This window comes from Streptopelia decaocto (genome assembly GCF_964273445.1).
Source record: "Streptopelia decaocto genome assembly, chromosome: 1".
Taxonomy (NCBI): domain Eukaryota; kingdom Metazoa; phylum Chordata; class Aves; order Columbiformes; family Columbidae; genus Streptopelia; species Streptopelia decaocto.
In genome coordinates, this window is record NC_138663.1 from 129,539,550 (window position 1) to 129,553,275 (window position 13,726).

The window sequence follows — 13,726 nt, forward strand, 5'->3', positions numbered from 1 at the left end:
TATTTCTGAAATGCAATAATGCTGCCCCTAAAACAGAACATTATTTAAATCAAAGTTACGAAGAGAATGTTTTAAATATCTGCACAAAGCACTATATAAATGTCCCTAATCTGTCCTAAATTTTTTAGAAATATTTTTCCTACACATTGGAATTAACTTTATAGCTTTATTTGCAAAAACATACACAATATAGCTACTGTGAATTCATTCAGAATAAATAAAAAAAAAATTGCCAGCTGCCTTGCAAGGGTATGTTCTCATAATCAAGATAGTTTATATGAGCTAGAGACACCTCTTATAAGGAAAAAAAAAAACAACAAACCCAAAACAAACAAACAAACAAACCCAAAACCAAACAAACAAAAAAAACCCAAAACAAAACATAAAGAAAGAAACATTTTTGTATAAAGAAGTTTTTTGCTTGGGAAAAGAAACAGTTCATAGTTATAGTGAGAAAAAAATTCAGACTCAATAGGAAAGTATAAATTCTTGTTTCTTCACAGTTTCCTAATACAAAACACACATCTTCATCTATGGCACAAGAAATACTTTAACCTGCAAACCTAGGGTATCTAAGTTTTGTCTCACTCAATTTGCAATTCCTATTTTCATTAGCAATGAGGTAGCAGTGACACCACCAATATCCTATTATCAAGCAAATGTGAAAGAGCATGACAATATGTCTCTACAAAATCAAATGCAAAAAAAAAGATATGCTGTAATGATATAATGTCTTATTGAGATGCTAATAGTCCCATTGAACACTAAATGGCAATTAAAAATGTCAGAAGCATTTTCCTAACTTTGATTTTTATTTTTGGCATATCAAAATGTAAGAGCATGGCACAAGACAAGAAAATTCCACTGAAAAGATCATCAGCATCATTTAGCTTTCAGTACAGCTGCACTAACCTTACACCAGTAGCAAATCTGTTCCACAAGTTCATATTTTTAAGGACCCTGCAAACCATTATGCAGGTGACTAATCCTTTGGAGGATGTGCTGGAATTTGTTTCATTTTTAGCACATGCTTAAGGCACTGACCTCAAGTGCCTTAATAAATCAGGGCATCAAGTACTTCTGTGATTTCAGTGGTGCTATTGAAGATTAATAAATTACTCTCTTAACTATACATTGAACCAGAGGAACAAATTAGTAACAGTTAGGAACACATGAAGAATTTAACCGAGGGAGGGAGACAACTAATGCAATGAGATCAAAAGGTTTCCAGAGAAATATGAAAAAGAGCTAAACTTTGATGGAAGTAATCTTGATAGCCACAGGTGAGGAAAGAAATTAAAGGTCCATCTAGCTAGCATTACTGGCTTAAATATTTAAGAAATTATCAGCATTATATGCATTACTGTAAATGACCCACATAAAATAGAAGAGAGGACTTCAGACAATTAAGCTTTCATTTGCATGGATCAGTGCAGTGCTGTTTCCCCCAGTGTGAAGTTCCCATTCCTACTTTATTTAATGCCCCAGACAGCTCTCTGTTTTCCATGCGCTTCTGAGCAGAGCTTATTTACACAGAATAAGAAAGGTTTTATGTTTGTATTTCACTCTCTAATGCATAATAAAGCAGTGTAGGAAATATGTGATTTTCCCTCCTAATTGACTTGTACAGTAACTACTTGCTTCTTTAAAACAGGTAACACAGGAATTAATTCAATATACAGTTTTTAGTAAAGCTTACAATTGACAATTTTTGTATTTAATTATCAGTCCTTTTTTTAAAAAAAAAAAAAACCTAGTTGATATTTTATTTTGGATGCTTCATTCTCAGTGTTGTTGCTTCTACTTTATTTTCATGCTGTGCTTGATTTCTGTCCAGAATTAAAGCGTGCACTTCTAAGGGGAAAACTATTAAGACAAACTTGTCCTTCACTTTCACATTGACATCAATATTTAGAATGAGAAGATTTTTTTTTAAATAATTCCATCAAAACTAACCTAAATATATTATTTTAACAAAGATAAATAAAACCCTGTTGACTGTGTTTTTTCCAGAACACAAAATGCTGTTACAAAATACTACCTCCTGCTAGGACTGTTCATTTTAGAAGAATTTGACAGGTATAAATGTACTCTATCAATACTGGGAGCTTTAACCTGTTGCACTCAGAAGTATAAATCATAACAACAGGAACATCACCTTATCTTCAGCAAACAACACCACCACTAGAAAACGAAGTCTAAAGAAAGAAAAACATATCAAGAATAGTAACACAGTTAGAGAGATTGATTTATTTTCAGATATGCTCATCAGCTTGTTATAAGTAATGCAGATATGTCCAAAAAATCTCCACTTTTACAACCAAAACAAATGAAAGGAGTATGGTCAGGCGTTTTATTGTGTGTCAGATGTTCTGTTAATTCTCCTTTAAAGTCAGTAGAAGTATGCCAATTTACATCAGTTAAACCTAACAGAACTTAAATTATTTGCATATTTTTTAGGATTTGGCCCCGTACTTTCATGGTAATAAAATATTGTAGATCAGTATTTCAAGCAAAATTCTTATGAACAAAGGACTGGTGACTAAAATTTCTTTACAATACCTATGAAGAAGCCCTTATCCTGAGCTCTAATGACATTATGGAGGAGATAAATATTCCAAAAAGAATGAGCATTGGGAAAATTGAATTTAAAAACAAAACAAACAAAACCCAACAAACCAACAAAAACCAAAACCACAGTGGCTTATGTAAGCATAGGTTGTAGAGCAAGCCTTCACAGTAACACAGGAAAACACAATGGTTTCAATACCCAGTGACTTATGTATTTCCATGCATCTCCAAGAGCATGAAAAATGTTTGGCCCTACACTCTTCAGCTGGAGTAGTGAGGTATTTATGAGCTGCAACTGATTGGAGGTAGCAGCAATGTGAACTGAGATTCAAACATGTCTTTAGGGACATAGCAAGACACCTTTACCAGCCATGTGCCAGGAATCTGTCTTTTTGCTGGAAATAACAACTTAGCTGTGGTTACAGAAAAAACCTATGGCATGATTTGTTTTGGTTGTTTTTTTCATATATCCTTTCCAGTTTCAGCAAAGCAAAGGCAAAAGTTCCACTGAGTGATTCTGTTTCATCCAGCTTTCTAGGATTTGGGTACATCTCATTGCACAAGACCAGGGAAGCCATTCAAAGCTTTGGGATGATTTATCTGTTTTTGATCAGGCAATATCATCTTTATTCAGCAACACACAAAATCAGTGAATGCGTGTGGAAAATTGATTTTAGTTGACACTGGTAATGAATGTTATCTGATATAAGAAGTAATTAAACACTTCAGCACATGATTTTTGTTGTACTCTTAGCAATAACTAATGGCAACATTAATACCTTGTGGAACTGCTTTACTGATTGATTTAATCTCTTTGAAACTATTTCAAAATAAACATGGTTCTTATCACTCACCAGACTGTCGCTGCTAATCAGATCCTCAATGCTAAAAGGTTTGGGGTTTTTTTTGCTTTTTTTTTTTTTTTTTCAAAATTAACTTCCTGTTTTTATATTGCATGAAGTAAGAAGGATTTCATTATGTATTTATATCATCTCCCAGCTCTTATAAGGTTACATGCAGCATTACATTTCTTCATATAAATTTCTTCACATAAATTTCCTCATATAAAGGAATCATATGGAAGCTGCTGCAAGATTCCCAGATGATAAGTTATGTTAAACTGTATATGTAAACCCTTGACAACCACAGTGTAAAAGCAGAAACTGAATTAATAAAAGTAACAAATTAGCCTAAGATCATAAAGCAGGTCACCAACAAAACAAGAAAATTAATCACTGTTAGCTTCTTCTCAGTGGCAAGATCTTAAAAAAGTAACTTGGCCTCTTTTTCCTATGTAACTTCAGAAGTCCTCCACCCCTTAACTCCTTAGCATGCTGGATTACTGGAGCTTCTGTGGATACCTTTCCATGGAAGTCCAAGCTGCTGGTTGAGTAATTAAATCAAAGTATGACCCCTATGTATCCTATAACATTATTCAGCAAAAGGTGTGTGAGAATAACCACAATTATGGGGGGGGAAAAAAAAAAAAAGTGAGATAAAATGATAAAATTATGATGATGTTAAAACAGCACCATGTTATTTTGTCAAATAATCTCTCTTTAAAGTAATCATCTTCAGTTACTGTAACTACAATCCTAGAAAGAGAAAATAAGATCACCTCTTTTCATGGCCAGATAGTTGGGTGGGTGGAGTATGTACATTAAGTTGAGACTTTTAAAAAATTACTATTGGCAGTAATATACTACTCAAGAGTAGAAAGATTAGTGATTTCAAACAGTGGTGGAAATGCACCTATTCAAAGATGCATGCATCAGTCTTTACTGCAGATAACAGATATATATACATATATATATATATATATGTTTAGCTGTAAAATAAACACTAGTTGCCACTAGATTTCTCTGCACAATTTGTTTAAAGTAAATCTCTATGTTGCTCAAATCTTAGCCTTCATTGGGCTTCCAGTGAAAGGAGGATTAACAGAAAAAGTCTTATTGGTTCTCCCCTGCAGAATCTTAGAAAGGAATATTACATCAGATGTAGAGATCCAGGTCAGGGCTCATAATTTTCAAGTTCCCTGCTGAATTATAGATATTTTTTTTAAAATAACTGCAAAAACTTACTATGAAATTTAAACTCAGCACCCCAAATATCTTTCAATCTGGCTAAAGTTTCAGGAAGCAGAACGGAACAAGAACACCTCCTTCCTTTCACTTACAGAAATAAGGTTATTAATCCCTGCAAAACAGACCTGTAATACAGCATTCTACATTCTAGAGGCTGACTAAACTCCCAAGTCTTAGGACGACATTTCTATGCTTCCTTACTTACAGGTAATTCGATTTTTATGAGAAGTAGTAATCAGCCCACCAAGACTAGTTCTTTAGACAAGTTATTAGAGCCCATAAAGTGATTTATGAGTAAAAGAGGTTCCTTTACTGAGTATTGAAGTATTCACACTAAGTAGATCAAATCCAGCAAAATACTTATTTGACAGTAATGCAGTGATTAGAACATTCAGACCCTTGGAATCTGGGGATTAAGGGTTTGGTCTGATTCAAGAGTATAAGGACTTATGTGCTGACCTACCATACAATAGCAGAAGTCTACCAGGTATTTTAAGATCTCCCACTCAGGTTTGAAATAAAATTTCACTTTAAATCTGAAAGAGTTTTTTTTCCTACCTATGTCCTTGTTTGGATAAATCAGGATTTTCTGACTACTAAAACCAACAGGTATTAGTATAGAAAATCCTTAACCCATTCCACATTATGAATTAGAATTCCACAAGTAACTCAGTACTGTGCAAATTGTCCCTATTTACATTCAGTGACAACATAACATGGAATATACTGTCCATCTTACCTACATTTAAAAAAGGTTTCTAAAGCCAGATTAGGATATTTATAAAAAGAAAAAAAACCATAAAACTTTAATATTCCCTACACATTTCCTAGGATGTTTAATTGAAAGTTCTGTCAATACTTAGCATTGAGTGTCTTTGATACATCTATTCTTGGACTCTACACATAAAAAATTACTGAAATGTTTTCAACAGCCTTTGAGCTGGTGCAAAATGTTTGGATGTTCTCTTTGTACCTGGGTACCACGTTTTTGTCATAAGCAAAGCAGTCCATTAATACATATAAAACAAGTTATTTGCCATTTAAGTAACGATTAGTCTTGACTTATAGTTTTACGAAGGTTAGTTCACATCATTCTAAGGAAATGGATGACAGTGGCAAGAAGAAATCACATTTCTGTTGGTTTCCACTGTTGTCACATCATCATAGAATGTATGTTTTCTAGTCTGTAGGATATTAAAAGATCTGGCACAGAAAAACTGTCACATTTGGTGACAATAAGCTTCAATATATAGAAGGCGTATAGTGAAAGATTAACCTCTTTAATTCCTTAGTTTACGAATCTTTGGGACTCAAAAAGAAAAATCCATCGGTGAGGTTCTTTCCTCTATGTATGGTACACATCAGTGTGATATATACCGTCCAAACCTCTTTTTCTTAAAACATGAGGGATTCTGCTTTTTTTTTTAATTTTTCACAATGTCCTGCTTAGTCTTCCAACTTTGAACTAGAACCAAAAGAGCTATACCTAGTGCAAATAGTAGAAAAGCAGGCACAGCTGCTCAAATGTTTGCCTGTTGTGAATAAAAATGTACACCTCTTTACAATATGACAGTAAATACTATTAAGCCTCCAAAACAACACCCTCTCATCTGATAAGTTTCCATCCAACCAAACTGTCAGGTGCCTATATCAAAATCAGGGCAAATACAATCCTGTCTCTCATCATGTTCTAAATAATGGAAAAGAGCTCATTAACATCGTTTGACCCTAGGCCTCCTCTGGAATACTTTGATTCTGATGCATGTTTTCTTTGAAGGTGATTCTCTCTCTCTAGTTCATGTTATGAACATCTCCCCACCTGCAGTAAGAAGCTGAGTTTGTTGTAATGAAGTCTGTGATCCTTGTTGGACCTACTGTTTGAGTGCAAATTATGCTAACACTAAAAGGAAAGGCACCAGTAAAGGCAGGGGTGAATACAACATTTGCTGGGTTTGCCAAAGGAAGCAAGTGTTCATAATACATCAGGGTATGCTGCAAGTGTTATTCAAATCCCTCCTTCTAAAAACATTGGTACGGCCTTCTTATTTAATCTTTTAGGATGATGACTAGATGTTTTTAATTACCTTTTGTGACTAGAAATTTTCTTCTATGCACAATGATTTAAAAAAACCTTAAAAGTGCTACTAGTAAGAAAAGACTGTGTTTAACAATGCAATTCTGCATTGGATCTAGTAATACGAAATAGGCCATTGAATCCAATAAGGAAGAGAGCTATGCTTGTGTGTCAGGGTGATGTTTCCCACTGTGATCAGGGAGCTTCCCATGACTGCCAGGTTTTACCTTCACAGACCCTAAGCAAGAAAAGGAATGTGTCTTACTAACTACTTATCAGTTTGGAAAACACTCCCTTGAGCTCCAGGCAGCCCACAGGACAAAATACATAGACCCTGCCTAAGGTACAACATCCACGTCATGGCTGCCAGATGATTTGGCAGAAGCACTGGAATGAGGTCTCTCTCCTTCTCTAGAGGACATTTTGTTGGGTTTTCTTGGAATAACAGGAGGATTGTCATCTTCTCAGCAAGCAGGTTGTGCCTTGTTGCAATATATAAAATCCTGCTTTGGTTGGTTGATGAGGCTTACTGCACTCTTCTATTGCCATAACGTGCTGCATCATTTCTACAAGATTCTCAAGAGCAAGGGATCACAATGTTAATATCTCCCCCAGATAAACAGGTAGATATCTGTCATTGAGGGTTATCATTTCAAGCTGTCTGCATAGCCAGCAATTGCCACTGCCCAGGAAAACTAGCAGATTTCATTTGTCCCCCAAAGTTCTAGAAATGTATTAGCCCCCTGGTTCCTGCTGTTGCCCACTGACTGTTCCCAAATTACTCTAACTTCTCACACAATCATGTGCCTGTGTGCATCAGTATCTCCTGCCTGGATCTACAATACTCAAGTCTACCCTGCCATTTAGAATTAATTTATTTATCTTGATGTTTAATGTTTTGCACGCTAACTACCCTCTGCGCTTTGTACCAGAGTTCAAATTAGTCTGATTTATTTATTACAACACACTTTTGCTCTTACAGGTTTAGCTAAATTATGAGCTACCAACAGCACGTCTACTTCGTAGTTATATTTTATGACCACAAACCTTCTGAATATTGAAAAGCTTCCATAAATTTCTCTGATATTTTATTGTGGAAGCTAACAGCAACATTTCTGGTGCTATCATTTTAAAAAATGTTATAAAAATCTAACAGTCTGATAATAAAATATTATTGCTACCTGGTAATAAATGACTGCCAGATGATAAGATTTTTAAATTATTTCCTGAGAGACTAATTCATTTATTTTCTACCTGGTTTTGTCTGATTTTTCAAAAAGCATGTTTGTGAAATCTGTTTATGTCACAGCCTTCTACATTTTTCATCATGCTTTTTATTTTATTTCCTTGGAACCTTTCCATCACTTCCAGATGCACAGATAAAATAAGCAGATACCTCTGAAAATGATGATGTATCTACTTTCCAGATTAATTAGCACTGGAGTAAGCATAGGATGGTTTAAGTTATTTTTTTTTTCCAGAAGTCTTGAGGAAATCATAAGTTTCATATATGGAAAGCAATTACAAAACTCCTCAAAATTTCTATATTTCTACAGAATTCTATACCTATTTCTTAAAAAAAGTATGGTAATTAAGCTTAGAAAAAAAGTCCTTTAAAGTAAATTCCAAGGACAAACCACTCTAGTATGTACAAAAATAAACAACAAATTGGATATCCCAAATGAGATCTGAAAAAAGAGAGAGGAGTACTCTAATCAGCTCTGTGAAAGTGCTCACCATTTTTAATAGCTTTTATGCTTACCAGCTGCATGCATTCTACAGCTGTGAATCAGCATTCCCCCAAATTGGGCTTCTTTTGTAAATGACAAGTAGCATGGCTTCTGCCTGTACCCTGTTGCTTTGAATAAGCAATTGCAATGTAAGTCTGTATTGGTAAACTTCATCAAATAAGCCTGAGAAATAGTCAGTTTGATGATCTGCTTCAGAATATAACTAATGGCTCACTTTTTAAACACATGAGATAAAAACCTCAGTATTATGTATCTGACAAATTATTTTATTATTAGTATTTGTGGGTGAGACAATCTAGATCAAATGATTGTGTCATGGCAATGGTATTTAATTTCAAGAAATATATTCAACTATACTGTAAAAATAAGCTTTATAATATTTTTCAATATTTAGCTTTGATACAAGTAAATACTTGGTACCATATCTACATGGGTATTCTTATATCTTCTTTTTACATTCCTTTAAAAGCTACTTTATAATCAAGCAGGACAAAAACCAGCATATGGTCCCTTTGTCTTCTGAGATTCTTTGATGACTATTATGTCATCCTCGATCTCATCTCTTTTAATTTAGTTTTAAATTATGTTTGTTGAAGAACAAAGTAATAACAGTTTGTACCAGAACAGCATAAAAAACACTCCTGGAAGCAAAAAAAACAAGCCAAATGCCAATGTGGGGAAAAAGAAAGCTTGATCAATGAAATACTCCCTCCTGATGCTCATAATTCATGAGTGCCTGAATTCAAGCACCAACCTTGCAGGAAACCCTTTAAGTTACTAATGCTGTGAACACTGATTATCTGGTATTTTGTTAAAAAGTATTCATAGTACCTGTTTCACCATCTCACCTGTCAGTCATACCAGACTCCTTCACCACAATTGCTGAAAAGAAAAAAAATAATTAAAATGTGATAGTACATAATGTGTGGCTTGGGGTTTTGGGAAGGTGAAAGAGAAGATGGAGGTACGCTACCAAAGCTCCACAGTTCCTCTCTACTCCACTTAAAATGTGTTAAAACCTTACACTTCCTTTGCCATGTAATGCCTATGTTGATCATTCCTACCTACTTTGTGCTTGGTCTTAAGACTGTGAGACCTAAATGTGAGCATAGCTTTAGATATATTGGTAGACCCAGCTGAATTAACTGGTAGACAGAGTGACACTGTCACCACAGTTTGAGATGTGTGCCACTTCATGAAGATGTAATAGAAAGCTCCAGTAGCACTGCTTGTGTAAATAAAGCTATTCTCCTTCACATGCTTTTGCAGAACGGGTCACTGGTGTCTTAGTTAACCATTAGGTCCCATACATACATAAATGATATGGTAGAAATAATATTTTCTTTGGCAACTCAATTCTGTTTTCTTTGGTGGAAGCAAGTGATGAAGCTTTGTTATACAGCCTTCCTCTTGTTTAATTATTTCTGCCCTCCTGATACTTTTTCAGACAAAACAATCTCAATTTTGCCAGTCTCTGTAGATACGTAAACGTCTCTGTTCCATTTAACATCTCCATTGCTGTACACTGTGCTCTTTCCAACTTATTTTTATTTTATCTAATTTTTGCCATGCCACCTGAGAGGCATATTGAAAAAAAAGCAAGAGAAAAAACACCTTTCTGCCTAAATCACATATTATCAAGAAATACCTAACTCTAAGTCAGCATATGACCTTGCAATGTAACTTCATCTTACGCATCCTCAGTTTCTTTTGCTTAAGGCCTTCAGTTTTCTGTTATGTCTGACTCAAATTATCTCAAAACCTGCCTGGACACCTTCCTGTGTAGCCTCATCTAAGTGTTCCTGCTCCAGCAGGGGGATTGGACTAGATGATCTTTCGAGGTCCCTTCCAATTCCTAACATTCTGCGCTTCTGTGAATATGGCTTCAGAACTGCAAACTGCAGAAGGAGTAAATAAGAATTCTATAAGCTCAGCAGACCAAAATACCCCTTCAAGACTTTCTCTGACATTCTTATCACATATTGGGCACTATAAAAGTTTAATCTATATAAAAATATCTAAGCAATAGTACAGGGACATGAAATTTTTACTTGTTTCTTATAGATATATACTACACCCTCATCAAGGGCAAATCTCTATTCCTTGGGAGGTCTTACTAACAATTTCTGTATATGTTTTCCTCCAAAATATCTCACCTGTTTTCCAGTCTTTAGTTTTAGAAATAAACATCCCCCAAAACTGTTCTATAGGGAAGCTCTATCCTTCTGTCGTTAGGTTCACTGGCTGAAGGAGACCAGAGTTGTAAACTGAGGTGTGAGCTATACATATTCTGTAATTTTCAGCCTTCTTCCAAGATAATTCAATTTGAAATAACACCAAAACTACACTAGGAAAAAAAGAAAAAGGCATTTGAAGCATATTTTTGAAGGCAGCATGGAGCTTAATACATCTGAGTCACATACTTGAAAAATTTTTGCTCCAATTGGGACCTGATGTCAAACTTTTCAGATACTGGACTGTCATTCAGCCACACAGTCTTTATTGTCCTGTTAGTGCTACCTAATCTTAAGTAGTTCTAACAAACATATTTTAAAACTTGCTTTCTAGTTCTTCTGTAAATCAACCTTCCAGTACATATCTCTAAAACTGTTAATCTAATCTATTCACATTATATCCATGTATCACAAACTCACAGAATGGTTGGGGTTGGAAGGGACCTCTGGAGATCATCTACTCCATCCCACCTGCTAAAGCAGGTTCACTAGAGCAGATCTCATGGGAATGTGTCCAGGCGGGTTTTGAATGTCTCCAGAGAAGGAGACTCCACAACCTCCCTGGGCAGCCTGTTCCAGTGCTCTGGCAACCTCAAAGCAAAGCAGTTTTTCCTCATATTCAGATGGAAACTCTTACATTTCAGTCTGTGCCCATTGCCCCTCACCCTATTGTTGCTGTTGGGCACCACTGAAAGTAGTCTGGTCCCATCTTCTTGACACCCACCCTTGAGTTATTTATAAGCATTTGATAAGATCCCCTCTCAGCCTTCTCTTCTCTAGGCTGAACATACCCAGCCTTCTGTCTCTCCTCATAAAAAAGATGTTCCAGACCCTTCTTGGCCACAAGGGCACATTGCTGACTCATGGTCAACCTGTTGACCACCAGAACTTCCAAGTCCTTCTCTGCAGTGCTGCTTTCCAGCAGGTCTGCCCTTAATCTGTACTGGTTCCTGGAGTTGTTCCTCACCAGGTGCAGGACCCTACATTTGCCCTTGTTGAATTTCATCAGGTTCTTCTCTGCCCAGTCCTCCAGACTGTCCAGGTCTCACTGAATGGCAGCACAGCCTTCTGGTGTGTCAACCCTTCCTCCCAGTTTGGTATCATTAGCAAACATTCTGAGGGTGCACTCAGTATCTTCTTCTAGGTCACTGATGAACAGGTTGAACAGAACTGCACCCAGTGCTGACTCCTGGGGGACAACACTAACTACAAGCTTCTACCTAGACTCTGTATCATTGATCATAACCCTCTGAGCTCTGCCATCCAGCTATTCTCAATCCATCTTACTGTTCACTCATCCAACCCACACTTCCTGAGCTTACCTATGAGGATTTTGTGGGACACAGTGTCAAAAGCCTTGCTGAATTCAAGGTAGACAACATCCACTGCTCCCCCCATGTCTACCCAGCCAGTGATGCCATCATAGAAGGCTATCACACTGGTGAAACATGATTTCCCCTTGGTGAATCCATGTTGACTACTCCTAATAACCTTCTTTTGCTCCACATGCTTGGAGATGACATCCAGAATGAGTTGTTCCATCACCTTTCTGGGGATGGAGGTGAGGCTGACTGGTCTGTAGTTTCCTATGTCATCCTTCTTGCCTTTTCTGAAGACTGGAGTGACACTGGCTTTCTTCCAGTCCTCAGGCACCTCTCCTGTTCTCCATGACCCTTCAAAGATGATGGAAAGCAGCTTAGCAATAACATCTGCCAGCTCTCTCCACACTCCTGGGTGCATCCCACCAGGGCCAATGGGATTGTGGATGTCCAGTTTGCCTAAACGACCTCTAACCTGATCCTTCTCAAAGGGGAAGTCTTTATTTTCTCCAGACTTTCTCTCTTACCTTCAGAGTTTGGGATTCCTAAGGACTGGTCTTAGCGGTAAAGACAGAAGAAAAGAAGGCATTCTCTGTCTCCTCCATCACCAGGGCAACCACCTCATTCAACAGTGGACCTACATTTTCCCTCATCTTCCTTTTGCTGCTGATGTACTTGAAGAAGCCCTTCTGGTTGCCCTTGACATCCCTGGCCAGATTTAACTCCAAGTGGAGCTTGGCCTTCCTCACTGCATCCCTGCATACTGTAACAGCCTCCTTGTATTCCTCCCAAGTGGTTAGTTACACAAACATCCTTCTTCCACCTGAGTTTTGACAGGAGATACTTACTTATTCATGCAGTCCTCCTAGTCTCTTTACTTGATTTCTTGCTCATATGGATGCAATGGTCTTGAGCTTAGATTAAGTGATTTTTAATATTAGCCAGCTCTCTTGGACCCCCCGCCTACCTTCTAGAGCCCTAATCCACGGGATTCTTTCAAATAGGACCTTGAAGAGGCCAAATTTCACCCTGCCGAAGTCAATGGTTGTAATCCTACTTATTTTCCTGCTTCCTCCACACAGGATCCTAAACTCCATCATCGCATTGTCACTGCAGCCAAAGCTGTTCCCAACCTTCACATCTTCATCCAGTTCTTCTTGGTTTGTTAGGACAAGGTCCAGCAGCACACCTCTCCTTTTTGGTTCCTCCACCACCTGTGTCAAGAAGTTGTCATCAATGATGTGTAAGAACCTCCTAGACGGTGCATGGTTAGGTGTGTTGCCTACTCAGCAGATGTCAGGGTGATTGAAGTCCCCCATGAGGACGAGGGCCTGTGATTGTGAGGCTACTTCCAGCTCTTTGTAGAAAGCCTCATCGATTTCTTCTTCCTGGTCAGGTGGCCTGTAATAAACAGTTACAACAATGTCCCCCTTATCCCTTAATTTTTACCCATAAGGACTCAACTCGTTCTTCATCTCTCTCCTAAGCAGATCTTGATACATTCAAGTTGCTCTTTCACATAAAGTGCAACTCCTCCACCTCACCTTGCTGGTTTGTCTTTCCTAAAAAGTGCATAGCCTTCACAACAACGTTCCAGTCATTTGAGCTGTCTCACCATGTCTCTGTCACAGCAATGAGATCATGGCCCAGCGACTACACACAGATCTCTCATTCTTCCTGCTTATTCCCC

General features: G+C 37.1%; 1 protein-coding gene across 2 annotated transcripts in view; it reads right to left on the bottom strand.

The window, feature by feature from the left end:
- The window catches only part of CADM2 (cell adhesion molecule 2), a gene marked incomplete at its 5' end in the record, with an annotated part of 679,347 nt that overhangs the window by 98,369 nt on the left and 567,252 nt on the right, over positions 1–13,726 (bottom strand). The window lies entirely within an intron of this gene.